The sequence below is a fragment of the Chlorocebus sabaeus genome, chromosome 21 (genome assembly GCF_047675955.1).
Source record: "Chlorocebus sabaeus isolate Y175 chromosome 21, mChlSab1.0.hap1, whole genome shotgun sequence".
Lineage (NCBI taxonomy): Eukaryota > Metazoa > Chordata > Mammalia > Primates > Cercopithecidae > Chlorocebus > Chlorocebus sabaeus.
This window is the reverse complement of record NC_132924.1, coordinates 81,448,373-81,475,292: the sequence shown is the minus strand read 5'-3', so window position 1 is coordinate 81,475,292 and position 26,920 is coordinate 81,448,373. Positions and strand designations below refer to the sequence as shown.

General features: G+C 36.6%; 1 protein-coding gene across 49 annotated transcripts in view; it reads left to right on the top strand.

The window, feature by feature from the left end:
* NRCAM (neuronal cell adhesion molecule) overlaps positions 1 to 26,920 on the top strand; it is a 305,485-nt gene that overhangs the window by 69,169 nt on the left and 209,396 nt on the right. For 27 of the 49 annotated variants that reach the window (XM_073009259.1, XM_073009255.1, XM_073009267.1 and 24 more), the window contains exon 3: positions 13,066 to 13,175. The exons of the other annotated variants lie outside the window; for them this stretch is intronic. The gene's annotated coding sequence lies outside the window, so the exon portion shown is untranslated. The remainder of the gene's footprint in view (positions 1 to 13,065; positions 13,176 to 26,920) is intronic. 49 annotated transcript variants of the gene reach the window in all.

The window sequence follows — 26,920 nt, the reverse complement described above, 5'->3', positions numbered from 1 at the left end:
TCAGCAGGAACCTCACACTCCCATTTAAGGACTGTTTGTCTGAACTTGCTAGTCAGGCAACTAATCTCTGCACTGTGAAGTCTGTTTATTGATTGTTGCATTACATTCCCTCTGTGTCTCTCCTTATTTAATGGGGTGGCTATAGACAGAGGAGCCCAGGGTACCTATCTGCCTTAGACAGGATGAGATTGCCCTAAAGTCACATAAAAAATGGTCAAGGCAGGCCAGGCGCAGTGACTCATGCCTGTAATCCCAGCATTTTGGGAGGCTGAGGCAGGCGACTCACCTGAGGTTAGGAGTTTGAGACCAGCCTCGCCAACATGGTGAAACCCCGTCTGTACTAAAAATATGAAAAATTAGCCTGGCATGGTGGTGGATGCCTGTAATCTCAGCTACTTGTGAGCCTGAGGCAGGAGAATCACGAACGTGGGAGGCAGAGGTTGAAGTGAGCCAAAATCGCACCATTGCAGTGCTGTCCAGCCTGGGGCACAAGAGTGAAACTCTGTCTCAAAAAAAAAAAAAAAAAAAAAAAAAAGAAAAGAAAAGAAAAGAAAAGAAAAGAAAAATGGTCAAAACCAATGGTAAGACCAGCTCAAAGCAACTCTTTACTAGCCCTTAACATTTTTTGTTGAAATTTAAAACACTATTTGCCTTTGGATACACAGTGAAGGCCCTTTTTGGATCACAGTAATACTCAAAATTGTCTTTCATCTCCCAGGCAAGATATAATTAGACTTCCTATGCAGTTTACCATGTGATTTAGGATATGCAATTAAATAAAAAAAGCTGTGGGCCAAAGTATTTTAAAATAGTATTATTTTCTTCCCTTGAGTTTAAAAGTAATACATATTCACTGCAGACAATTGGGAAAAATGAAGAAAAATGTGAAGAGAGTAAAAGTAACACAGTCAAGTGATTATTAACTTTTTGATGTTATTTTTCATTACAATGACACATATATAGCTATATACGTATGTTTAATCTTCGTGCAAAATAGTTTTAATGGCATTAGTCCTTACGGTATTAGTGCCAAGCATTTTTCTCCTTTTCAGTTCTTTGTATTTTCTTTTATATATTTTTTAAAGGTAGGGTCTCTCTGTGTTGCCCAAACTGGACTCAAACACCTGAGCTCAAGCATTCCTTCTGCCTTTACCTCCTGAGAACTTGGGACCACAGGCATGAGCCACCATGGCTGACTTCTTTTTATTTATGAAATGTGATATTACATACACACAAAAGAGAGGGAGAGTAACCCAGTACTCAGGAGCATTTATGATAGAGATAGGCAGCCTAGATTCTGGTCTTAGAACTACTATTTGCTAGCCCGGAACTTTGGGCAAGTTGCTTAATCTTTCTGTGCCTCAATTCCTCATATACAAAATGGGAATAAAATCATATATCATTTATAGAATTTGTTAAAAGTAAATAGTAAAGAGTTATGATTATAACATTAATGTAAGGTTAAAAAGAATAAAAACAAGCACAAACAGACTCACTTCCCCATCCTGCCACCCTGTGAAGAAGGTGCCTTGCTTCCTTTCACCTTCTGCCATGATCCTAAGTTTCCTGAGGCCTTCCCAGCCATGCAGAACTAACCTTTTTGCCCTGAGAAAGTGTGTGCCTTATACCTGCTGCTTATTCTTCTGGAGATATGTCTTCTCCCATTTGAGTGATTACACACAGAAGATGAGGAATTAAGCCAGGAAAAGGGCATGGTGGCTCATGCTTATAATCCCAGCACTTTTGTGTGGGGGGCCAAAGAGGGGGGATCGGTTGAAGGTAGGAGTTCAAGACTGGCCTGGGCAGCAAAGTGAGGCCCCCATCCCTGTAAAAAATGTAAAAAATTAACCAGGAGTGGTGGTGCACACCTGTAGTCCCAGCTACTCCAGACCTGAGGTGGGAGGATTGCTTGAACTCTGGAATTTGAGGCTGCAGTGAGCCATGATCATGCCACTGTACTCTAGCCTGGATGATAGAGTGAGACCTTGTCACTAGAAAATAAAAATAAATAAATAAGCCAGGAAGAAAAAGTAGGAATGGCCTTCACCTTAAGCAGAAGAGATAGAAGAGGCTGAATTAAATGCAGCCTTTTCAGTTGGACCCAGTGGCTCAAGCCTGTAATCCCAGCACTTTAGAAGGCCGAGGTGGGAGGATCACTTGAAACCAGAAGTTTGAAAACAGCCTGGGCAAAAATTTGAGACCCTGTCTCCACAAAAAATAAAAAATAAAAATAAAATAGGCATTGTGACACACACCTGTAGTTCTAGCTACTTTGGAGGCTGAGGCAAGAGGATCACTTGAACTCAGGAGTTCAAGGCTGAAGTGAGCCATAATTGTGCCACTGCCCTCCAGTCTGGGTTACAGAGCAAGATTCTGTCTCAAAAAAAAAAAAAAAAAAGAAATAAAAAAAAAAAGCTGGTTTTCTTTTTCTGGTAATTGAGGGCTAGATTATTTGGACAACCCTCTAAAAAAGCTAGGTAATATATAAAAATCAACATCTTAAAAGTATAAAAGCCCTGACAAGATAGTAGAGAATTACTAGGCCAGAGTTGAAAGGAAAATATTTACCAGTGAGGTGAATAGAGCAGAAGAAACTTTTTCTGTCAGGGTTCTTGACAGTTGTCAATTTTTGAATTTTCACTTTGAATAATTCACAGAGCAAGTGGCATCATGATAGAAGTCAAAGCCTGGAGCCCCCAGAAATAGGAAATCCTTCCCTCAATAGGCTAGGACTCCAAAGTGCTACACTCTTTGGAAAAGGATGAACGAGATTTGGGACAGTCCTCACATAGGATTACAACCCAAGTCTGATTCCCTGGGTTGTTCGCAGAACCTCAAGCCTTGAATTAGGTTTAAGGCAATGCCATATTGTTGGTACTCCCAAGTACCTGATGGAAACAAACATATATCTTTGGAGAAAGATATGTATTTATCCTTTATCCTTGATCTCAAATTATTCATGCAAATAATTTTTCAATGCAATGAGGAACACACGGTCAAAGGTGATAAAGCATGGGCATGGTGGCGTGCGTCTGTAGTGCTGGCTACTTAAGAGGTTGAGGCAGGAGGATCACTTGAGCCCGGGAAGCTGAGGCTGCAGTGAGCCGTGATCATGCCACTGTACTCACCCTGGGCAACAGAGCAACATCCTGTCTCAACAAAAGATGACCAATCACACAAGAAAACTAGACCCCAAGAACAAGAAGCAGTAGCTACATCAACAACAAAACCAGATCCTCAAAAATTTCAGATGTTGGAATTACCAGAAACAGACTATAAAATAACTGTAAAGTATGCTTACCATTTTTAAATAAATGAAAAATAAGCTTGATCAAATCTACAGAGAATAGGAAACCCAAAAAGGGACTTTTATGACTTGAAAAGAAACCAAATAAAACTTATAGAAATAGAAAAACAAATAACCGAAGTGTAAAACTCAATACTTCAGTAGTCACATGGTGCAGCTAAAGGGCAAATAGTGACCCAGAAATTACGTCAAAATAAATTATCTATCATGCGGCACAGAGAGATAAAACAATAGAAAATAAAAAAGAGAAAATGAGATATAGAGAAGATAGAAGATGTTCTCATACAGTCACTTCTCATTATTGGCAAGAGTTATGTTCTATAAAGCCACTGTGAATACTGGATTAGTGAATACTGAACCATTGTTCCTAGGAGAAATAAAAAGTTTCTGTGAGCATCTGTTCACAATTTTTCATTGATTAATCAATATATAACTTTATTTTATGTGTGTTTTTGTTTAAAGACACCTCACTTAACACATTCGTGGCCAGCAGCACCATAACTCATGCCTGAATGAAGCTTATTTAACACATGGATTTTCACAGCCTTCTTGCACCAAGAAACACTACACAGCACTTCAGTACTATGTTTGGGGGCCACTGTAAACAGAGAAATCACCAAGAAAAAGCATAAAAATGCAAAAAACAAAACCAGAGTCCTAAATAGATAGCAAAAAGGACATGTATTTACAGTATGAGAGCTGAAGCAAGAAGACAGAGCATCACCTTGTTTGACCTCAGCTAGGACCATCTACATCAGGTGACTCAAATTTTTTGCCACTCTGAGCATGTCCATGAATGACCATAAAAGATTAATTTGGAGGTTATAAATAGATTTTAGCAAGTAGGTGAATCTGCAAATATGCAATCTGCAAATAATGAGGATTGATTGTACTTAGAGTTCCAGAGAGAAAAAGAGGAAAGAAAGTTGGGGAAAAGGCAACATTCAGGAAGATAATGACAGAATTTCTTAGAACCTATGAAGGACACCAATTGACAGATAAACTCTGTCATAGAAGTTAATTCATAAACAAACAAACAAACACGTGTTTAAATTAGTCTCGTTAGGGTTTCAAATGGAGGAGAGGCAATTTTCAAAAAAGTAATGGCTGAGATTTTTCTATAATTGATGAAAGACTTGAATTCACTGATATAGGAACCACAATATATATCAAGAAGGTTGAATAATAAGGAATATAAATTAGGATAAAACATAGGATAAAATTCATGATTTTAAAATCTTTTTAAGTTCACCCATCAGTTGTGATAAATACATTCACATTGTCAGGCAACCAATCTCCAGAACTCTTCATTTGGCAGCACTGAAATGCTAGACCCATTAAACAGATCTCCTCTCCTCCAGCTCCTGTGGCCATTCTACTTTCTGCCTCTATAATTTTGACTACTATAGATACCTCACGTAAGTGAAATCATACAGTATTTGTCTTTTTGTGAGTGGCTTATTTCACTTAGCAAAGTCAAGGCTTATCCGTGTTGTAGCATGCACCAGAATTTTCTTCCTTGTAAAGTCAAACAATATTTCGTTATACATTCCTTTGTGAATTTTTATTACCACTCTTACTTTTTAACCATTTCAGTGATAGTAGTTTTACATTAATATCTGATAATTATATTATCTGTGGTTCTTGGGCATCTTGATCTCTTGTTCTACTGATTTGGCTTTGTGGTGGCTAGTTTTTCTAGGTGTTTGGGAATATTATTTATGTGGCTATAATAGATTGAACTTAATACTTGGGAATCCTGAGACCTATCTTAAGGAGGAGTTTATTTTGCTATCAGGAGTCAGAGGCACTACCAGTCTGGAAACACATTAGCCTTTCAGCTTAATGTCAGGATTTCAGGTTCAGCTAGCTATACCTCAAAAGCATCCTTAGACTGTTAGCTGCATTTACCCCTAAGGAGAGTCTGGCTTTCCTTGTTCAAGTATTTTTTTTCTCTCCTTTGTCTTTCTCCATTCTTTTATATAATCCTCCTTCAATTTTCTATTCTTTCTTCCTACTTTATCCTTCCTTTTTCTTCTTTCCTTCTCTTTATCCACCACAGTGCTTTGTCTGGCTCTTTGAGATTTTCTCGTTGCCTTTGGATTTTTGAAATTTCACTGTAGTGTGTGTCTTGGAGTTTGTTTATGTGTGTGTGTATTGAATCCTGCTTATTTGTTTAGTCTCCTGAGTCTGTGAATTTGTGTTTTTCATCTATTCTGAAAAATTCTTAGGCACTATTTCTTCATGTATCATTTCTCCCTCATCTTCACAGTTGTCTCTTTCTAGAGGTCCTATTATAAATGTTAGTCCTTTATTTGTATCCTTTATGATTCTTAACATTTTTAAATGTATTTTTCTCTCTTTTTTGGTCTCTGTTCCAGTCCAGTAGTGGTTTCAACTTTGGTTTCTAGTTCTCTAATTAACTCTTTTTACCTATGTCTTATTAGCTTGTTTACTTGTACAATACATTTTTTCATTTAAATCATTTTTTTTTCAGGAAGTTCATTTTGGTTCTTTTTCAAATGGGCTTCATATTTCATAGTCTCATACTCTTTGTTTGTGTATTCAATTCCCTCTGTAATCTTTTAATAGCACACTTAATTTATATTTTGATTTTAGTATTCCAACATAGGAAGTCGTGACAGGTCTGTGCAGTGTATTCTGCTGGCTCTCTCTCATGATGTCTTACTTTTTCATGTAATTCAAATTTTTTAAAAATTGGGAAATTATATTTGTTGGGACTTTATCTGTATGAATTCTGTAAGGTCTGCTTTGAGGACACATATCTTTGTAGAAGATTTATGTTTGTTTCTAAGGGAAACAATTGCTTTAAATTAATTTGTTGGCTTTGGATTTTCTTTGCAAGGTGGGGGGATGTCATACAGAGAGTGTGACTTTTTGGATTCGTGTTTTCACTTTACTGTTATCCTCTGATATTTCCCTTTTAGTTACTTATAGCTTAGCTATTCCTTTATAATCATGGCTTTTATATTTTTCTAGAATGTTTAGGTGTTTAGTTGGATTTCAGAATATGTAGTCTGTTATATTGCTGGGAGGGGAAATTCTGAGCATTTAAAGTGCTATCAATTCTCAGTGGTACTGGAAAAGTGTTACTGTAAGGTTGGTGAGTAATGAGAGAGGATGGCACTCTCGCTCTGGGTATTGAAGGGCATCAATATTCTCATCCATCCAAGGTCCGTTCCAGCCTATTGTGTCTCAGGAATGCCAGTAAGGCCATAATAGTATTGAGGGACTCCTGGGATTGCATTACTTTCTGAAATGTTGCCTCCATTTCTTAATTTGATCTTTCCCATTCTTAACTGGTACAATCCACTCTCAATAATTTCCCAAAGGAAATTTAATGTTCTCATTGAGGATATGTATAGCTAGGTTCGTTGACACTTGTCTCTAACATATTTTAATTATTCTTTTCATATGCTTTTCTATTCACAAGACTGCAAACCAGGTTCCCAAGTGTGAAACTGCTACTGCTGTCTGGGGTTCATTTTGTTTGCTAAGTGGCTTTTTTTGTGTGTGTTTGTATTGGCTATAAATTTCCTAATGCTCAGATTTTCTGTTTTAAGAATACAATATGCAGATATATTTTCAGTCTGTATGTTCCATTCACTTTCAATTTTTTTTTTTTTTTTTTTTTTTGGAGGCAGGATCTCCCAGGCTATAGTGCAGTACTGCGATCATGGCTCACTGCAGCCTCAATCTCCCAGGCTCAATTGATCCTCCTGCCTCAGCCTTCCGAGTAGCTAGGACTACAGGTGCACCACAACACCTGGCTAATTATTGTATTTATTTGTAGAGATGAGATTTTGCCCTGTTGTCTAGGCTGGTCTTGAACTCCTGGGCTCAAGTAATCCGCCTGCCTCAGCTTCCCAAAGTGCTGGGATTATAGGTATGAGCCACTGCACCTAGCCTACTCTCTATCAAAGTTATTCTATTAACTGTGTGTTTTCAGTGTCATTGATCATGGTAGTAAACATTGTTTTGGAAAGAGTTGCTCAACAGTAGCTTTTATGTAATGACTGACTTTTGCTTGCATTTAAGGCAGATTGCAGAAAGAAATTAGGATGGTCTTTTCCCCAGTTTCCCCATATTGACCTTGCCTAGCATTCATCTTTAACTGGACCTTACTTGGGAGACAGATAGGAAAGGAAATTAGGAAAGGAGAATTAGGCAGGCATACCTCAGCATGGTTTACAGATGCTCATTGGTAGACTCAGGCTGCCAGATTTTAAAGTAATATGAGAACAGGAACCTCTGCAGTAGCCCCTTATACTCACTCATCTCAGGAGGGCAGCAGGTACCAACCACACCTGCCCTGCACATAACCAAACCAGTCTAACTAACTTAAAGGAAAGGCAGTTTATTAGAAGGCCACTAGGAGAGCATAGAACTTACAAGATGACTATGGGACCAGACATGAACATGGTCAGGAACCAGGTTACCTCCAGAGAGCAGGAAGCAGGAACAATAGGTGTTCTCTTGCAGCAGGAACCAGCTGGTCAGGATGACAGTGATGAAATGAATGAACCCCAGCCATTTTAGTCTCTTAGGCACTCTGCTCAAAATTTAAATTCCAGGCAGGTATTTAATTGACCAAGCTGGGATCACATGGCTGCCCCTTGGCTGGAAAAAGTAAGGGAACTGGATTCAGGGTCTCTCCAGATTATATCCAAAGTTGAAGTAACGCCCAGAAATAAATTTGTGATGTGCTTAGAAACCAGGCCTAAGTGTTAAACAACCAAACACCAATAGATGTCCATCTCAGGTTAACTGTGGATAACTGGAGTTTGGACAATGACAATTTAGTGTCAAAACCAGACTAGTCCTCTATCATAGGTCTGGCTGATACAGTCATATCAAAATGTTCTGGGGGTTTGTCAGTCACTTAGATTCTTTCAGGCATGTTTTCTCTTCCTCTTACTTCTTTTGTCCTTTAGCTATTTCAATTCACATTATTTCCTCCACAAGAGACTGGACAGATGACATTCTTTAAACTTCACTTATTTGTACATATCAAATGCAGTGAAAAAATTTGTTTGGAGGACAATGGAATAAAAATAGTGATATTCATGGGGTTAACTCATTTCCATATACTTGCTTTGGCTGTATATAAGATTAACATAGAACCCAAGATGGTCTATAGTTTGATTGTTGTCTCCAGAAAGAGATTTTACAGCTATTCCATTATTATCTCTCATGTCTTTTCTTTTTCTGTAGGAAGTGCTTATGTTAGAATGAAGTGAGTATCTTCAAGACTATGATCCTTTTATTTCCAGGCTTTTCCTGAGTAGTCTTAAATTCTTAAAGGTCAAACGACAAGGAAATGTGCTAACGTTGGCAGTGGACCTTTCACTCACATCCATCACGTGGATGAATGTCTTGATTCCTAGAAGCTGTGACAGATCCTTGAAGGGCTGTAGAAGACCTTGAAGGGATTTAAAAACCATTATTAATTATTTTGGGGGGAAGGAGTGGTGCTTTCAGTATAGAATTATTCATTGATTCAGTCAGTATTCAAATACTGAGCACATTCTAAATGCCAGGCACTCTGTTGTATAATGTAGTCATTGCCTTCAAGTAGCTCATGGACTGCAAGGAGGAAATAGGCACATATATAACTATATGTACTGCTAGCTAAGGGCTCCTCAGTCAAAATCAGAGGACTTGTTATATCTGTACTGAAACTAATCTAACCTGACTGAGACAGACAGTCTGGGCTGGGTGGCTAGCCTTCTAGCTTTCTGATATTTTGTGTTCTCGATAATGTATTTAATTCCTGACATCTATGCTATTCCATGTACTCACTCTCAATAAATATTTTATATCTGAAGCTGCAGAGTTTCATTATTGCTAATCGGTAAGGAACAAAACAAGAAGAAAGCATCTCCTGCCTACAAGTATTGCTGAGCAGGAAAATTATTATGTGTACTCTCTTTGGAACCCATACTTTCTTTGAACTCTCCCTAATCATTGATCGTGAGCCTGTACATACCCATACTATGCTCTGATTTCTGTTTCTAGTATGGCACCTATTTCATCACATAGCATCTCTTTGCTTCTGGACTTACCTTGCATTTGGAGCAAGGGATTTGTTTCATCTGTAAAGCCACAATATTTAGCACAGCATCCTACTCATAGCTCAGTAAGTGTTTGTTGAATTGAAATCTCACTTCACATTTGAATTCATCATCTTTCTACATATGCTTAATATCTTACACTAATTTGAGAAAACTCAGAAATTAGCCTCATTAAGAAAGTACTCCATAATGAATTCAGTTGACCTGTTGTTCATTCTAGGAACAGAACATTAATTATAATATTCAGGTAGTGTCTTCCTCTTGCTCCAGGTATCATTATATTAAACCCTTAGGTGCTTTGCTTGGGGTTTTATGAGACAATAATTTGGTCATTGAAATGATACACTATACCAAACTATTCACAACACATTCTGAGTGTACACACTAGATTTCGTTCAGTTATCAGTTGTTCCTCATCAAGTCTTAATGATAACTTCTAGTGACTAGTGACTGGAGTCTCATTCAGACAAGATTCTCCTCCACGTGTTCCACTGGAAAGCTTCAGAGCCCTAGTTACTGTCATTAAGACTGCTTACTTTTATGTACTTTTCAGGAATAGCCTTTCAGTACTAAGTATTAGGTTATATCAGTAGGAGACTTCCCTTTTCTCTAATATGCATGGCAAAACACTGGCTCCCTGCTTTGCCTAAAAATGGCTATATGAAGCAGTTCTGTCTCTCTGGTCTGGGTGTTTTGTTTCATGTCTGTGTTTTTTTCTGCTGGCATAACTGTCCTTTTGTACTCTCTATTGATGGGAAGGACATTTAAAAACATTTTAAGAATTACTATCTTAAAATCTGAACTTAGCGTGTATTCTGCATTTAGAATAAACGTGGTTGCCATGGTACTTCTCATGTAACATCATTAAACATTCCCTACCCCTTAGGAAGTTATCAATCACCTTAAGTCCAAATGCATGTTGCCCACCCACTTACACACCAGTGACAACCATTAGCTCTATAGTTCACAAGTCACAAGTTCACAAGTCTTGCCCTCATGTTATTATCTGGGGCAATGCCAATGGATAAGGTGGTTGCACACTTAATGGCCCCCTTGCTTTCCTAGTGCAGGATTTGCTGGTAGGGCACCAGTGTACTGACAACCATAACTGATTTTTGTTAGTTTCCTTCTTATTGTCCCCTGTGCTTTAGTATTAGCTCGTTGTGGGGGGAGCAGCTACTCATCAAGGTAGATTTGGGTCTGAAATTGAAAGGAAGGTAGCTGTAGCTCCCCATACCCTCTGAACAGGTCTACAGCTCAGAAGAGATTCGTTTCATATCCATGTCCTTGTGCCTTTTTTTGAAGCAGCCTTTCTCATTAAAAATGTATGTCTCTCTTACTATAGTAAAAACACCTAAGATCTGCCCTCTTAACTAATTTTTCAGTGTACAATACAGTACTGTTGAATTTAGGGACAATGGCATATGACAGATCTCTAGAACTTCTTCATCTTGCTTAATTAAAACTTTATGCCCAATGACTAGTAATTTTCCATTTCCTCCTACTTCCACCCCTTGGCAACCACCATTGCACCCTTCGATTCTATGAATTTGACTATTTTAGATACCTCCTGTAAGTGGAATCACGCAGTATTTATCTTTCTGTGACTAGCTTATTTAACTTAGCATAACATCCTCAATGTTCATCTATGTAGTCGCATATTACAGAATATTCTTTTTTGTAAGGCTGAACAATATTCCTTGGCATGTATATATGTTTTCTTTATCCATTTATCTGTTGATGGGCATTTAGATAATTTCTACATCTTGGCTATTGTGATTAGTGCTGCAAGAAACACAGGAGTGCAGATAATCCTTTGAGATGTTAATTTCAATTCTTCTGGACAAATACCCAGAAGTGGGAATGCTGGATCATATGGTAGTTCTATTTTTAATTTTTTGAGGAATCTCCATACTGTTTTCATAGTGGATTCAGCATTTTGCATGCCCATGAAATGTATAATGGTTCCAGTTTCTCCACGTCCATGCCAACACTTGTCTTTTGTTTGTTTGTAATGGCCATTCTAACAAGTATGAGGTGATATTTCTTTGTAGTTTTGATTTGCATTTCCCTAATGACTAATGATGTTGAGCATTTTTTATTATACCTATTAGCCATTTGTATGTCTTATTTGGAGAAATGTCTGTTCAAGTCCTTAGCCCATTTTAAAATCAGATTTTTTAAACTATTGAGTTATAGGAGTTATTTATCTATTTTGGATATTAACTCCTTATTGGACATATGGTTTGCAGATACTTTCTCCTGTTCCATAGGTTACCTTTCACTCTGTTGATAATTTCCTTTGCTGTACAGATGTTTTTTTGTTGTTGTTGTTTGATATAGTCACACTTCTTTTTCATTTTGGTAGCCAGTGCTTTTGGTGTCACATTCATGAAATCAATGTCATGCAGCTTTTCCCCTATGTTTTTTTCTAAGTGTGTTACAGTTTCAGGGCTTACCTTTAAGTCTTTAAGCTGTTTTGAGTGGGGTTTTGTGTGCATAAAATCAGAAACCAAGTTTATTCATTTGTGGATATCTAGATTTAGCAGTACTGTTTGTTGAAGATAAAATTCTTGCCCCATTGTAAATTCTTTGCTCCTTTGTTGAAATCAGTTGACTGTATATGTGTGGATTTGTTTCTGGGCTTACCATTCTGTTCTATTGGCCTATATGTATTTCTTTATGCCAGTACCATGCTGTCTTGATTACTGTAGCTTTGTAATATATTTTGAAATCAGGAAGTATGATGCCTCCAGCTTTGTTCTTTCTCAAGATTGATTTGGCTATTCATGGTCTTTTGTGATTCCATGTGAATTATAGAATTGTTTTTTCTATTTCTGTTAAAATGCCATTGAGATTTTAATAAGCCTTGTATTGAATCTATAGATCACTTTGGGTAATATTAACAAGTAAACATATTTTTACTGTACTATCATAGAAGCACCTTCTCCACGCCATCTATATAACTGTTATATTAATGGAACTTGGGTTCCAGCTGAGTAATCTGGGATAAGAGGCAGTGTCTTAATCATCTGTATATCCACAGTGGCAATTCTAGTGCTTTACACCTAGAGATATTCAACACATAGTTGTCAATAATTCAATAAAAATATGGTTTTTTTAATCCCAAACTTTTGAGAACACTTTTCTAGCATCAAGTTCTCTTCAACCTACAAAGAAAACATATCATCTCCCTCAGTGCAGCCCTGAAGACACTTATGTACATTAGCATGCCCTTACTGTAGAGGGAGAGTCAAAGACTTTTTGATCCCTTCCACTTTATTCCCTCCCTGCTAACTGGATGTAGTGACAGAGTAGAAGGCAGTGGAGGAGGTTGCTGAGCAAGAACTAAAACAGCAAAGTGCCTGTCCCCACATTCTCCAAGAAATGTCCAAGGAAATAAAATTTTAGCCCAACTTTTCCCTTTCTTCATTGCCCTCTTACTCCGTTACACTAATGTGTTTTTATGACCAATAGGCTTAGCCTTTAATATCTGCTAGGTAAAATTAATTCTCATTCTACAAGCACTTATATTTGCTATGGTCTCAGAGTCTCTGTAAAAAGAAGGAAATCTGAGTTATCCTTGGTCTAGCTTTTGTTTTTCATCTGAAGAAAACAAATTTTGTCTTTATAGGAGGTAACAGATCTTTTCTGTTATTCTAGCTCATTCAAGTCTATTGTCTGCAACAAATTTCTCAGTGTTTTAAAGAGGAAATCCAATTCTGGTGGATAACGTCAGTACATTAAAAAATGAGCAAATTTTGGAGGCAGATGTAAGTAGAACCTGGTTGGAGAAATATTATTAATATGACTGCAAGTATATATGAATTCTGTAAGGTGTGAAGAAGCAGTTATGAAATATGCTATATTTTAAGCCTGGGAACGTGGGTGTGCTGCCATCTTGACTAGGCTTAAAATTAACCACAGCCTTGAAGCTTTAATTTGTATATATAATGTGGGAGATGTATTACAGAAATAGATACAGCAAATGTTTACCCAGTCTACTTTTACTGCTACTTTGGAGCACACAAAACAAGTTATTTATTATAATATTAAGGAAATTGGGGCCAATGAATTAAATATTTGGCTATCTGAAAAATGTTACAATTTTATTAATGTTTACAGAAATAGCATGATGATTGCTAATTTATTGTTCTAGAAAGTTTTGACCAAATATTCTTCTTATATTTATTTAATCACTCTCCTTAAAATATTTTTTCTTTGCTATCCATGCTTATTATTTTTGGAAATGACCTTTTTACAGCGAGACCAGTCTTTTGGTCATACATGAAAACATTCTCTGTTGCTTGACTCTCTGATTCTATTTTCGAGGGGTCTAAGAGAGTTGGCATAGAAAGTAAGACACAAAGAAAGCCCTCCAAGTATACAAGAATGCACCCCAAGCCTAACTTCTCTAGAACAGCTTTAACTTGAAACTTTAGAAAACATTGACTCAGGCTGAATTGTTCCCAAGATTATTATATGCTATTAAATTCCTTTCTAGTAATTATTTGCATTAGTTACATCATATCTCTGGGGCACTTTGAGATAATTTTATAATGGAAAAATAATGGTGAGTATAGAGAAATACAATTAAATTCTTCATCAAGCCTAGAAAATAGGTCAGCAGTTTCACCAGAATGAATGGTTATATTACTAAATATTTTCAGACAGCTAGATTGACTCTTTTAATTGTAATAGTTTGCAAAAAAATTTTTTTAAATAACTAGTTTTCATTAACATAAAATTCTCAAGTAAGATTTATTATTTTGTTTATCAGATAGTGTTTTCTCCAAATGATGCTAAAGTTCAAGTTTCTACTTTCCTTAAAAATTTTACATTCTAAGTACCTGAAGTATAATGGCTTCTAAGGGAAAATTTAGTATGAGTCTATATGTTAAAGCTAATCAGGAAACAGATATTTAATTATAAGATAATAAGTTAACTAATGTGGGAGAACTGAAAGATGGGTAAGCCATTTTAACAAGCATTTAGGTAAGGCACAATAATGTTCTTGCTCTCAGAACTTCTTAGTTGTACTAGGGGAAGGAAAACTCATCCTTAAATAAAATTGCCTGCAAGTCAGAGAAGAAAACAAGCCCTACAACTGTGATATGAGCAAATAACTAAAAAACTACTTGGGAACAATATATATTTGAAGAGGATAAACACAATGAGCTAATAACATCTGCTGGTTTCTCTTTAGAGACAGAATTTAATTAAATGAATTTAAAATTTTACTAAATGTTTTAAAAGAAAATGATTTCAAAGACTTTTCAGTGGCCTATATTTCATAAATTACTTTTTAAATTAAAAAAATATTATCAGTAATTTATATAATATTCTGATAAATGTACAAATTTGCTAATGCAAATAATTAAGAATTACATATTAGTGTCAGAAAATGTGTGTGGGTGGATACATTTATAAATTAGATGTTTTGTAATTATAATCCTATAAATATAAAATTACTCAGATAATTGGAATTAATTGGACTAGGCTTGTAGTCTGAAAATTCTGAAACTTGCTAACATGAATTACATTATAAATAGATAAGTTAAAATTGGTATTGAATATATCATCTGTATCACAATCTTCTGTTTTTATTGAAGAATCTTTAAATTGGTTTTACAAAGAGAACATTATATAGAACACATTAAGTATTTTTAATGTGGTTTATTTTCTTCTTGGTACTTTTAAAGTCAGCTCAAGTCATGTCTAAATTGTCTGTTAAATCCCCATATTTTAGTATCTTAAAACAATTCAATATTTGGATTTACAACATTTCCTACACTGGTCATGTTCATTGTACTGTTGAGAAGTTTGTATGATTAGTTGCCCATGTAAGAATATATCCCTAAATAAAGCCGCCAGTTTTATCAACATTAATGTGCTTTCGGAGAGTGAATCTTTCAGAAATATATGATTTCTCATGCTATTTGCTCTACTTCACACTTGTTTTTTTTCTGGTTTGAGGAATTTGTTCTACAGCATGTTTGTTAGATCAGCTGGCCCTTGGCACTACAATGAATACGAAGTCATGCAAACAGATGGAGAAATTTAATTTTCAAGTCAGGAAAGGATTCCATAGCAACATTTGAGTGAAATATATGTCTCGTCACATTTATTGGGCTGCTGTTGTTACAAACTAAACATACACATAAGTGTGATCTGTAGAGGAATACTTAAAATACACACTGTTCATCTATTCCCTTAAAATCTTTCCTTTTTTTCAATGGAGAAGATTTTTTACTGTATTTCAGAAGTGTGTATGTATGCATGTGTGTGTATTTAGCAAGTCAGATGGTTTCTGACAAGGTTTAATAAACTTCACTTGGTAAGTCAAGTCACATTAAGAAAAATTTCACCCATACTTCTATGAGTAGAAATTAATCTTTTAGAAACCATGTTTCAGGGCTTAGGTTATGTATTCAGCAGTAGTGAGCAGGCGGGCGGGGGTTGGGGGGGGTATGGATGTGTGATTCCACGTGGCTAAGGCTCCTGCAGGAAGAACTGGTGCTAAATATACCACAGTGGGATCTAGGCAGAACATCAGAAACCTGGTGAGGATCAAGATAAAAATAACCATCCTATTAGCCCCCTCTAACTGGAAGAGAGTCAACCTCAGAGCTCAAATAATGTGTGTTTTCATCCAGCTCTATATCATGGTGGTTAAAAGGCATAATAATGATACTGAGGAATGAGACGATTCTGAACTACTTCCCTAAACACGAACAAAACTTAACCTGTACCATACGTAAGAGTTTGAGTCTTTTTTGTATAATTGTTTGACATTGTTAGATAAGGCATGTGTGCTTTATATGGTAACTTTTAGTAACAAAATAGTTGTTTTAACTGGATTACCACACTTTCAACCATTGTGGAGAAACGAGTATTTATATGACACCTTGCATTTGTATAAGCACTTTTTCTTAACTTCTCAGAAAAATTTTCACTTACAACATATGATTTTTCTTTCACATGGTTCTCTGCTTGGTAAAGATAAGACTCTCCTTTAGGTATAGAAGAAAAGAAAATTGAGTTTACAGATAAGAATGTTTTGCAAAAATGTTAAATATGAAAAATTCCAGCACATTTCCAAAATCTAGCTTAACTCGACTTACAAAATAGCTGCCCCAAACTCCTACAGAGTTCCTGTATGAATAATTCTATTACTGAGCAAACAATGAATTCATGAAAGCAAATATGTTAGTGGTTGCTTTAGGAGCCTTATAGGTAGAACCTCAGTTATTAATTTAAGAATTAATCAGTCTTAGAAACTCAGATGTCTTACAAGATTCCACATTATAAATCAAATGCGTTCTTCAAGCTTTAATCAGATATACATTAAAAATGAAAATACTATTATATATTTCATATGTAATGTGATTATTCAATCTTATATGTTAAAAATATGAACCTAGAGTTTTACCAGGATGATATTTCAAGGCAGTCGCTTTTTGAGTATAGTGGTCAAAATATTTGATTGGATCTAAGCAGGTACCTTTCTTTGTAGGTATCTCCAATATTATAGTCTGTGTGATTTAACATGCCCATAATTAGTTGAGAAAGCCACTTTCACTTTCCCATTTTCTGTTCTAATCAAAGTAGCAGACTGCCAAATAATTGAGTAAATGCTATTTTAACATTTGGTGTTAGGTATATGACATCTCTCTTCAAAATCATTTCAGTAGTTTCTTCTCACTTATCCTTGAATACAGTTAGTTGCTCTGGGGTACAAAAATAATACGGAAGATAACACATTTTAACCTGGAATGGGAAAATCTTTAGCTTTTTGTCCCAACTTTACTTAAGTATCTCCCAAACTTTGTTCTAAGATAATAAATGATCATTATAATATAGTATGGTATAGTCAAATCAGTTGGACTCAGACATATCTGGCATTGAATTCCAGCTGTACAATCTTGGACAATGAGCTTGCAATTAGATATTTACACCAGTATTTGAGATCGTGGTGAATTTTCTTTTGATTGACTTTTTGTGGGACACTCACTGTGTGCCAGGCACTGTGTTAAGTCTTTGCATGCTTTTCTTTTTAATTCTCAGTAACAACTCTATGTCACAAAAGTTGTAATATTCATTTTACAGGTGGGGAAAACAAAACTTGGAGAATTAAGTAATTTGACCAATGAGGCAGAACTAAGATTTAAATTCAAGTTATCTGACTGTGGAGCTAGTCTTTCATCTCTGCCTTACACTGGCAGACCTCTGTTTATGAAATTCATGTCTTCATATCTAACCTTTTTAAAATAAGCAGACATTGAGAAAATACCATTTCTTAAGACTTTTACATTAGTGGTTCAATTGCAGTGTTATAAAATTTCTATGTAAATGTCTTTAAAGATATCTCCACCTATTCGTTTATTAACCAGAGCATGGGACAGAATCACGAATCTGATATGTATTATGCCTATATTGGTCTTTTTGTGCTGCTGTAACAAAAAACCTGAGACTGGTGATTTATAAAGAACAGAAATTTATTTATCATAGCTCTGGGGATTGGGAAGTCCAAGAAAGGCACATCCTGGTGAGTCAGTGTCTGGTGAGGGTTACTTTCTGCTTCCAAGATGGCACCTTGAACCCTGTGTCCTCACATGGCAGAAGAGATGGAAAGGAACAGGCCCACTCCTTCAGGCCCTTCTATGAGGGCCCCAGTCTCATCCATGAGAGCTCTGCCCTCATGATTAAATTACTGTTAAAGGCCTCCGCTCATAATGCTATCATATTGGTGGTAACGTTTTAACATATGAATTTTGAGAGATGCATTCAGACCACAGCAATGCCTAAAGCATTATGTGTTACTTAAATATCCAATAATAAAAAGCACAATTTGGGGCCCAAAAAAATCCCACAAGTAACCAAAAAGGCATATTTTTACAAAATAAAATTAAATCACCTCTGAATTAGAAAAGTCAAGTATTTAAATTTGAAGCAATTGTAAATATTTTTTAGCATCCTTTTGTTCACAGCCTCAGTGTTCAGGTTTTCATATCTGGAACCAAGAGGGGCATGCTGTTTATATGATTTAGCTGTATGGTTTTCATCCTGAATATGTATCTGTCTGAATACAAGAAGGAAGAATAAATTAATAATTAATATGTTACAAGTATTTTTAAAATTATCTTAGATTTTAAATGTTCTCACTGTAAAGAAATTATAAACATGTGAGGTGCTGGATATGTTGATTAGCCTAATTTTATCATTCTAAAATATATGCATGTATTGAAACATCAGATTTTATCCTATAAAAATATACAACTATTACTTGTCAGTGAAAAATAAAATAAAACTTTCAAAGATAATTTTATGGAGTAAATAGGGCACTTTGATGAGAATTTCAAGATTTGAGAGGTTGAGAAATAATCATTACAGTACATTAAAATATAATGTAATGGTTGAGAGCTAGCTTTGGAATAAGTCAGCTTGGGTTTAAACCTAACTGTTTCACTTTCCTAGTCTTTAAAATGTAGATAATAACACCTATCTCTTGGCATGACTATGAGAATTAAATAAAATAATGTATATTAAATGCTAAATTTAAAAAATGCTAAATAGAATAATATATGTTAAATGCTAAATTATCAGGTCAGTGTATGTAAGTCTCCTCAAAGATTCTACTCCCCAGCACCATGAGCTTCTACATACATACTTACTGCTTTTAGCTCAGGGTGATGTAGGGGCTGGCTGTCCTTGGCACTATATTATTTTATTTTTTAATCGCTATATTGAGATATATTTCACATATGATACATTTCACCTTTGAAAGTGCACAACTGAGTTGTACAACCATCATCATTATCTGACTTCAAAACTCTTTCTTCATCCCCAAAAGAAGCTATGTGCCCATACACATTCACTCCTCATTCTCCCCTTTCTTCCCTTCCCCAAGCGTCTGCAACCACTAAGCTACCTTATGTTTCTGTGGATTTGCCTAGTTTGGACATTTCATATGAATAGAATGACTTTTTTAACTGGCTTTTTAAAAAAACTTAGCATAATGTTTTTAAGGTTCATCCATGTTGTAATGTAACATGTGGCAGCCACATGGCCAGGTAACATGTCATTGTATGGATATATGCCACTTTTTGTTTATTTGTTAATCCATAGATGGATATTTGAGTTGATTTCACATTTTGTCTATGATAAATAATGATACTATGAGCATGAATGGACAGGTTTTTGTGTGGATATATGTTTTCAGTTCTCCTGGGTCTATACGTAGGAGTAGAATCGCTGGGTCATATAGTAACTCTGTGTTTAACATTTTGAGGGGCTGCCAAACTGTTTTTCAAAGTATCTATACCATTTTACAGTCCCACTAGCAATGTATGAGGGTTTCATTTTCTCCACATTCTCACCAACACTTGCTATTGTCAACTTTTCTATTATAACTATTCTGCTGGATGTGAAGTGATATCTCACTGTGATTTTCATTTTCATTTTCTTAATGACTAATGATGGTGAGCAAGTCTTCATGTTCTTGTTTCCATTTGTATATCTTCTTTGAAGAAATGTGTATTCAAATCCTTTGCCCATCTTTTAAATTTTATTTCTTAGAACATTTATAGATTTATAGAAAAATTACAAAGATAGTACAGAGACTTCACACAAATACCACACCCAATTTCCCCTATTATTAATGTCTTGCATTTGGCTGGTACATCTGTTATAATTAATGAACCAATATGAATACATTATTGTTAACTATATACTTATTCATATTTCCTTAGATTTTTACTAATCTTGTTTTTTTTTTCTGTTCCAGGATCCTATCTAGGATACCATATTACATTTTATTTGTTATGTCTCCCTAGGATCCTCTTGGCTGTGACAGTTTCTCAGATTTTCCTTGTTTTTGATGACCTTAACGGTTTTGAGGTGAATTGATCAGATAATTTTTTAAGATATCCCTCTATTGTGACTTGCCAGATGTCTTTCTCATGATAAGACTAGGGCTAAGGCCACAGAGGTAGAGTGCCATTTTCATCACATATCATATCAAAAATATGTACTATCAACATGACATCACTGTTGATGTCAGCCTTGATCACCTGGCTGAGGTAGTATTTATCAGGTTTCTGCACTGTAAAGAGACTACCCACTACCCAATCCTTCCATACTGTACTCTTTGGAAGGGAGTCACTATGAGCAGTTCACACTTAGGAAGTAGAGGGTTGGGCTGGATGCAGTGGCTCACACCTATAATCCCAGAACTTTGAGAGGCCGAGGCAGGCAAATGGTTTAAGACCAGCCTGGGCAACATGGTGAAAAATTTGGCTGGGCATGGTAGCACACGCCTGTTGTCTCATCCCAGCTACTTGGGAGGCTGAGGTGGGAGGATCCGTTGAGCCTGGGAAGTGGAGGTTGCAGTAAGCCAAGATCATACTATGATCGCACCACTGCACTCCAGCCTGGGCAACAGAGTGAGAGCCTGTCTCAAAAAAAAGGAAATAGTGGGTTATGCTCTACCTCCTTGAGGGTGGAGTATCTACATAAATTATTTGAAATTCTTTTTCACAGAACATATGTCTCCATTTATTTATTTAATCATTTATTTATATCAGTTTACACTCATGGGTATTTATTTTACACTTGGGATTATAATCCAACTTGACTTTTTCTTATTTCTTAAATTATTCTAGTTAGGCCATTGGGAGCTCTTTCAATTGGCTCCCATGTCTCTGTGGCATTCCCTCATCCTAATGTTTTGGAGTTTTGTTTGTTTGTTTAGCAAGTTCTTAAGATGCTCCAGGCTCATCTTGCACATTTCCTGCCCCAATTCTAGAATAAGTCATTTTTCCAGGAACCTTGGTTTATTTTATTGGTAAATGGTGTTAGAAACCAAGATTTGGTCACTAGGTGTGCTCACTGCTACTAGTTTTTTTTCAGCAAACAGAAGTCGGAAATACGGAAATGCATGATAACCTGTGTAGATACACATATCTATAAGTATTCCTATATCTAACCATCATTATATTTGGCTAAAGATGAGTTTGTATCAAAGTCTCCAACTTAAATCTATCTATTACCACAAGGATTTTTCTAGCCTCTTCTCCTTTCTTGTCTGTAAACTCCCATTCCAGCAGTGAGAAACTTGGCTTCTACCATCCACCAACCATGTGCTTAACTGTCCAGTTTCAGTATATATGTAAATGAGTTTCTGAATTGTTAGTCCATATTTCTAAATAGGATACAGCTTTGCCAAAAAACTGTATGTTAAGATTCATCCTTGTCTTTTCAAGGCTTGGCAGCTCATTTATTTTTATCTCTGAATAATATCCTATTATGGATATACAACAATTTGGTTACCCATTCTCCCATTGTTATGGTCTGAATGTTTATGTTCCTCAAAATTCATATGTTGAAATCTGAACCCTCAGGGTGATGATATTAGGAGGTGGGGCCTTTGGGAGCAGATTAGGTCATGACACAGGGCCTTCATGATGGGATTAGTGCTCTTATAAAAGAGACCCCAGAAAGATCCGTCACTCCTTTGTCCACATGAGATTACAGTGAAAGGACAGCCTTCATTAGACACCAGATCTGCCAGGCTTTGATCTGGGACTTTCCAGCCCTCAGAACTGTGAGAAATATGTTTCTATTGTTTATCAGCCACCCAGCTTGTGGTATTTTGCTGTAGCAGATTGGATGGACTAAGACATCTATTAAAAGACATCTGGGTTGCTTCCAGTTTGGGGCAATTATGAGTAAAGCTGCTATAAACATTTGTATGCAGGTTTTTATGTTGACATACGTTTTCAACTCAATTGGATAAATACCTGGGAGAACAATTGCTGAATTACATGATTCTGTTTGTCAGGGCTCTACAGAGAAGTAAGGCCAATAGGAGCTATAAATATATATATATATATAAAATACATATACATATATACACATATGTAATACATATACATATATAATGCAAATACTTATGCATTTATACATACATATACATATATTATAAAGAGATTTGGCTGGCTCACTCAATTGTGGAGGCTCGCTCCCAGAATCTGCAGGATGAATTGGAAAACTGGAGACCCAGGAGAGCTGATGATTTAGTTCTAGTCTGAGTTTAAAGGGTGGGAACCAGGAGAGCTGATGGTGTATTTTTGGTCTGAAGGCTGGCAAACTAGAGACCCAGGAAGAGATAATGTTTCAGTTCAAGTCCAAAGGCAGAAAAAGTCCATGTCCCAATTCAAAAACTGTCAGATAGGAAGAATTCTTACTTGGGGAAGGGTCAGCCTCTTTGATTAATTCAGGCCTTCAGTTGATTGATAAAGCCTGCCACATTAGGGAGGGCGATCTGCTTTACTCAGACTACTGATTTAAATGTTAATTTAATCCCAAAATATCCAGAAAAATGTTTGGCAAAATATCTGGGCACTCCGTGGACCCATGGCCCAATCAAGCTGACATATAAAATTAACCATCACATATGGTAAGACTATGTTTAACTTTGTAAGGAACTGCCAAACTGTGTCATTTTCACCAGCATTTGATATTTTCAATGTTTTGAATTTTAGCCATTCTAATAGATGTATATTGCATCTTATTGTTTTAATTTTCAATTGCTTAAAAACAAACGATACTGAGCCCCTTTTCATATGCTTATTTTCCATCTGTATATATTCTTTTATGAGGTGTCTAGTCATATATTTTGCCCTATATGTAATTTACAAATCTTTTCTCTCTTTCTGTGCACCGTCTTTTCACTTTCATGATGATGTCCTTTGAAGTGCCAAAGGTTTTACTTTTCAGGAAGCCCAATAGGTGTGTTATTTTCTTTTGTCACTTGTACTTTTGATGTAATATATAAAAAATGGTTTTCTAATCCATATTTTCTTCCAATAGTTTTATGGTTTTAACTTTTATATTTAGGTCTGTGATCTGGTTTGAGTTAATTTTTGTATGTGGCTTGAGGTAGGGGTCTAACTTCATTCTTTTGCAATGCAAGTTTCTACTTATCCCAGCACCATTTGTTGAAAAGACTATTCTTTCTTCATTGAATTGTCCTGACACCCTTATCAACAATCAGTTAACCATAAATGTAAGGGTTTGTTTAGAAACTCTCAGTTTTGTTTCATGGGTTTATATGTCTACTCACAGCAGTGTCCACTGTCTTGATTGCTGCAGCTTTGAAGTAAGTTTCAAAATTAGGAAGTATGAATTCTTCAACTTTGTTCTGCTTTTTAAAACTTGTTTTGGCTATTCTGGGTCTCTTGTGTTTCATGTGAATTTCAGCCTTAGAAATATTTTAATCTTTGAAATCCATTATTTCTATTTTTCTCTTATATCCACCAACCCTCCACCCCAGGTCATGTTCATTTGTATTTATTCCTGCCCCTTCATTTGAATGTACCTGTGCCTCTTTTTCAGGGCTGTTAATTTTCAGCTGTTAATTAATCCTGCTGAAAGTATCAGCTGATTAAGCCTAGACCTTGCAGACATTATAACTGGGGAGGGTAAGTTTATAGTTTTTTCCCTTCTCACTTCTCTTTCTCTGTTTAATTGACTAGATTTGTAGCCCTGCATCTACTCCACTATTGTCTGAATCCAATCTCTTTGTACGTTTCTGCAGATAACCACTTCCCTGAAATATGGTGCTGAAATTACTTTTTACATTTTCAAAAACCTCCATACATTAGAGCAGATTAATCATCCAAAGTAGAGTTATAATCATATCATTTTTCCTGCCTAAAACATGTGGAACATGGATGAATCTAAAAACCATGTTGAGCGAAAGCAGCTAGATACAAGAGCACATGTTATATAACATTGTTATGAAGTTCAAGAACAGACAAAACTCATCCACAGGAATGAAATTCAGAACATTGGTTGCCACTGGAGAATGGGAGGGAAGCAGATTTGAATGAAGCAAGAAGGAAATTTCTAGAGTGATAGAAATGTTCTATATCTTGATTGGAGCTACATGGTAACAGACATTTGTCACAGCTCATCAAACTGGACACTGAAGATCTGTGCATTTTTCTGTTTGGAATTATACTTCCATTTTTTTAAGTCGAAAATTTAAAAAAAATTGGTTGCTAACCATTGCCTTCACCTCAAATTCCTTAACTTGTTCATTCAGGGGTCTTTGAAAAGCTGAGACCTAAATACCTTTCCCAGTTTCTTGTTATTTCGCTTCTATGCCCTGTGTTCCAGAAAAATGAGATTTTTGTCTCTCACGTGTGTTCCGCATTTTTCCGCTTCTGTGTTTTCTTTCACTTTCCTTTAGTTAGGAATGTCTTCCCATCTCCCACTTCTAATCACCAGGGTGTCAAAATGATCTTCCTTCAATATCACATCAGAGGTCACCCTCCTTCTCTTAAACACTTGTCCTGATAGCATTTTTGTTTCTTTTATGGGACTCTTGACTTTCTCCTAGTTTTATTATAATTATTTATGTTGCTATGTTTATAGTGCCAAGCACTGTTTATGAACATCTGATTCCCACTTCAGTTACATTAAAGGCAAGACTTACATCTACTTCATTTCTGTCTCCCCCAGGACCTAGATAAGCATTGATTAAATGGATGGATGGATGAATGGATGAATAGATTGATGGATTGGAAGGTGTGGGGCAATGGGGAGGGAATACTGGTGAAAGGAAGTCATTTCAACATCTTTCAAAAACTCTAAAATAGCCTACATCCTACTTGTAGGGCTAGGATAAAAGGTGTAATGAACTAGACAAAACATGTAGGAGGTGAGTATAACTCTGGTGGTTGTCAGCCAGGTCCTGAGCTTATAGACATATCTATGCAAATCTGAAAAGCATGACAACCCCTAGAATGATTTTTAAACAGTTTCATGCAGTCTGTTAAGTCATTTCCCCTGCTATGGCCCTCTAATTGCTGGGAGTTTGGTGATGTCCTCATCTGGTAGTGCCTTTAGACTTTGGCCTCAGGCAGAATTCCTGACCAGACATCTGCCACATTCACGTACCCAGAGGCGGTACTCAGTTGGTTTTGCTAATAGGGTAAACAAACTCCCTTTGACAGGATGGAGTGACTTACAGTGTTCAGGGCATATGCTGGGGCTGAAGCAGCAGAGCACCGGCAGTTATGCAGTTACTGTACTTGAAAGCGTGGCTCAGGCTCCAGAGATGCAAGCTTTCAGGAGGAGCTCTGTGCATTACCAGTCATGGGAATCTGTTTGTGAATGTTTTAGACATCACCTGACATTGGCAAAGCTTCTGTATGAAACCTACCAATCTAACACCAACATCTCCCTACCTCTCTTTAAAAAGAAAAAAAAAATATGGAGGAATACTGGGACAGTGGCAGGAAGTTTTTGAGGTTTTTTGGTTTTTGTTTTGAGACAAGGTCTTGCCAATCTGCCACCCAGGCTAGAGTGCAGTGGTATAATCACGGCTGACTGCAGCCTCGACCTCCCTGGCTCAAGCAGTCCTCCCACCTTAGCCTCCCAAGTAGCTGGGACTACAGGCATGCACTGTCAGGCCTTTTTTTTTTTTTTTTTTTTTTTTTTTTTTTGTAGAGAGTGGGTTCACCATGTTGCCCAGGCTGCTCTTGAACTCCTAGGCTCAACTGATCCTCCTGCCTTGGCCTCCCACAGTACTGGAAATACAGGTGTGAGCCACAGCCAGCCAGCAGGAAGCTTTAAGCCCTTAAAAAGAAAGTGTAGCTAAAGATCATTTGAGGGGAAAGGGAATATTTGTAGTTTTTAGCCTTGGCTTATTAAGATTTCAATGAGAAGATTCTTCCCTGAGATTTTACACATTGTCAGGACAAGCCAGTCCGTAGGGATGATAGGGCTTCCCCACCCTTCCCTACCATATGTAGTCTATTTAAGGTGAAGTGGGAGGCCTTGATGGCCAAAGGAGTAATGTTTTAGCTTTATTCTTTCCCTCTCCAAATAGACCACCTTAGCAGATGGAGGGGGAAACCCAGCTAGAGAAACTGTTTTTGTTAGAAGTACTTAGGCCTACTTTAATCCTAAGGAGGTACATTTACTGAAGATAGGAGAGAGAAAACAGTGAGCCTTCCCACCCTACATCCTCATGACATGTCTAATATAAATAGAATCTCTAAGACCAGTAAAAAGATAGAAGAGTTTACGTTTGTTAAAATGTTGGCCCCACTTGACTGGACCCGGTGGCTCACACCTGTAACCCCAGCACTTTGGGAGGCTGAGGCGGGTGGATCACCTGAGGTCAGAGTTTGAGACCAGCCTGGCCAACCTGGTGAAACCTCGTCTCTACTAAAAATACAAAAATGAGCCAGGCATGGTGACAGGCACCTGTAATCCTAGCTACTTGGGAGGCTAAAGCAGAATCGCCTGAACCCGGGAGGTGGAGGTTTCAGTGAGACGAGATTGCGCCATTGCACCCCAGCCTGGGGGACAAGAGCGAGACTTTGTCTCAAAAAAAAAAAAAAAAAAAAAATGTTGGCCCCACCTAACGAAAGAGTGCTTTTTAAACCTCTCATATTGTGAAATGATTTAGGGATAATGAAAATCTGAAAAAAACTTTTAAAAA